General features: G+C 46.9%; 1 non-coding gene across 1 annotated transcript; it reads left to right on the top strand.

Moving 5' to 3' along the window:
• Positions 1-1,333: 1,333 nt before the first annotated feature.
• Positions 1,334-1,461, top strand: LOC138490613 (U6atac minor spliceosomal RNA). The gene has a single exon (XR_011275552.1). It is a non-coding gene; the product is annotated as a U6atac minor spliceosomal RNA (small nuclear RNA).
• Positions 1,462-2,735: the final 1,274 nt, after the last annotated feature.

Raw genomic sequence — 2,735 nt, 5'->3', positions numbered from 1 at the left:
GCAGTGATCAGATAGATTCGACAGGGAGAAACCTTCAGGTTTCACTCATCAGAACCCTCGTAATGTGCAGTGTTGCTGGGGGGATTCTGTGCTGCCCCCATCCGCATCGCCTAGATAACCATGATTTGGCCTCACAAATGGTTTTCCAGATTTAATAGGGAGCAGTAACGTTTCCTGCAGGCCTGTACATTTAAACAGCTATATACACACTGGAGAAATGTGTGTCTAGAAGCTGAGGAATTTAATGGAGAAAAGACTTTAAACGCTCAGAAGGTTCCGGTGCCTGCTGCAAGGTTTGTGCAGGGTTATGTACAGATAAGAGAAAATATAGGTATGCTTTCTTTTAGCCACATGTTTCAAAGGTGATAAGGTAAATCGGGGTACATATTGATGGTGATCTGGCATGTTAGTTTGGAGGCAATCTGGGGGAGCATTTAAAATTAGCCCTCCCTCAGCGAAGTCAACAGACTCACAACCCCATGAGGCCCTCGAGTGAGGTAGCTGTGGTGTGAGCCCTTGCGGCTGGGGACTCTGTGAAACAAGAAGTGGTTAGAGCCATGACGCATGTTCATGGGTTGACCTTTTATGCGAGACCAGGCCCAGGTTCTACAAGTGAGGGTTGTACGGGAAGCACAATAGGTCATTAATGGCTCCCTAAGTAAAGGTCGCAAGGCAGAGGGTACAGGAAAGCACGTATGCCAATATCATACAATACAGACAGGGGAGTTGCTAGGTCTGGAAAAGACCCGGGGCTACGCTGATGTCGGAACTGTTGGGACTGGGGGCTAGCTAGTCTTTTGGCTGTAGCTCCTGAGATTCTATCCGGGGCTACAGCCAAAATATCAGGGGCTATAGCCCCCTTAGCCCCCCCTAGCAACGCCCCTGAATACAGATATTGCTAGGTGTCCTAATATGACGTATGTGCATTGTTTGAAGGTCTCAGGAGGTAGTTCCATCTTTTGTTGAGAAATTCTGGTTACTGCCGGTTTGATCTGTTTATGTGCTTCTCTTAAAAGGTTACCATTGGGAGGGTTTACTTTTTACAGGGATCACTCCTCTTGGGATGCAGTTTTGAATGGTAGGGTCTGCTGGTCTCCCGTCCTTGGAGGGTCATTCAGTGATAGTCAGGTCTTTTGGGTGTGGTGGTACTGATGGGGGTGTTAGGAAGACTTTTTCTAACTAGCTGCTGTGTTTTATAATCAACAGTAAATATTGATGAAATCGTTGTTATCAGCAATAAGAAAGAGTTGTTTATTTTAGTTGTTTATGTATCCCCCACTTCGGGAGAACAAACAATGGGATTGAAATCAGCTTGCCCATGATCACACAGGTTGAGTCCCATGAGAGGAAAGGAGGTTACCCCTACACTTGATAAGGATGGAAGAGGTCTTACTGGCCCTTAAAGCACTTCTACGATTACGTCACTGGTGCTTATTTCGGGGCATCTAAACTTAAGTGCCAACCGGGTAGAGACTTGTGAAGCAGTCAGCAGTCATTTTTAAAACTACTTATTACTTTGAGAATTAAGTAAATTTTCATCTGAGTGATTTTGATTTTGTACATGTGTAACACACACAGGATGGACTCAACCGTGTAAAGGCAGAGCTGGTACCCAAAGCGGGGCCACCAAGAAGCCATGCACAGAGAAATACTGTTTTGCAGTAAAGAAAAAAGTTCCCAAGAACCCCCTGAACACTGCCTCCCCTTTATTAGAAAAGCAAGGTCTTAAGGGCACTGTGCAAGTGGTACAATGTCTCAAGAGCTCTAATATCTTGAGGAAGACTGTTCCACAATCTGGGGCCAAAGAGGACAGATCGTCTAACTCTCCTTGAAACAAGTGAAGAAAGGGTGGGGGGTAGTCAACAACAGCTGATCTTGAAAGAAAGCCCCTAGATGCTCACGCCAGAAAAACACAACCCACTAGGGAAAAAAGGCCCAATACACCTCTTGCAAGGATAACAAGGTTTATTTCCATGATAAAATGGAAAGCGCCAACAATGAACTCATATTCCGCGGAACGTTGTGGCAAAATCTGCATGAGCAGCACATTAAGAAGGTACACAGCGTCATCAGTGACATCAATATATACAGTAGAAAAAGGTGTGGCTGGTTAGTGAGACCATATACATAGGTCGCCTGCTCCATAGGGGATGCCAGGCCATTGGTCCCAGCCCCGTCTGTCCATCTTCTTCCACCTGGGGGATGTTGCATTCGTCATCGGTCACAAGGCAGCTAATTGGCAACTATGTGCAAAGAAAAGTAATACATCTCTATCTATGTAGCTGCGCACATGGTACAATCAGGCAGGGGCCCAGGGAAAAAGCAGAGGTGATGCTAACTCACACACTCACTCCCAGACAGGCCGGCACCTCTCCAAGGTCTTCCACCCTGATTCTGGGCTATCATTTTATCCCTCCCTGCACCTCGCAGCACAAATCACGTGACCCAGAAGTGAAGGTGGGAAAGTCATGCTCTCTGATCTTTTGATCGATCAGGGGTCTAACAGGTTTATGATCGGTGGTCTGGGGCCACTTGATACCTTGGTATTCAATGGTCCTAAGACTAGGTTATTAGGTGCAATAAGTTAGTACGGGGACTTGTGGGGGTCGGAGGCGCGTGCCCTCCTTCCCGTGGGATTGTACCGTAGAAAGATGCCCAGCCCTCCTCCCGTGGCCTTGCATGGGACATTCTTCCCAGAGCACAAAGGTTGTCTTCCCAGAGCACAAAGGTTGGCA

The sequence above is a fragment of the Ambystoma mexicanum genome, chromosome 9, assembly GCF_040938575.1.
Source record: "Ambystoma mexicanum isolate Mex_15411 chromosome 9, UKY_AmexF1_1, whole genome shotgun sequence".
Lineage (NCBI taxonomy): Eukaryota > Metazoa > Chordata > Amphibia > Caudata > Ambystomatidae > Ambystoma > Ambystoma mexicanum.
The sequence above is the reverse complement of the archived record's forward strand: the minus strand, read 5'-3'. Positions and strand labels throughout refer to the sequence as shown.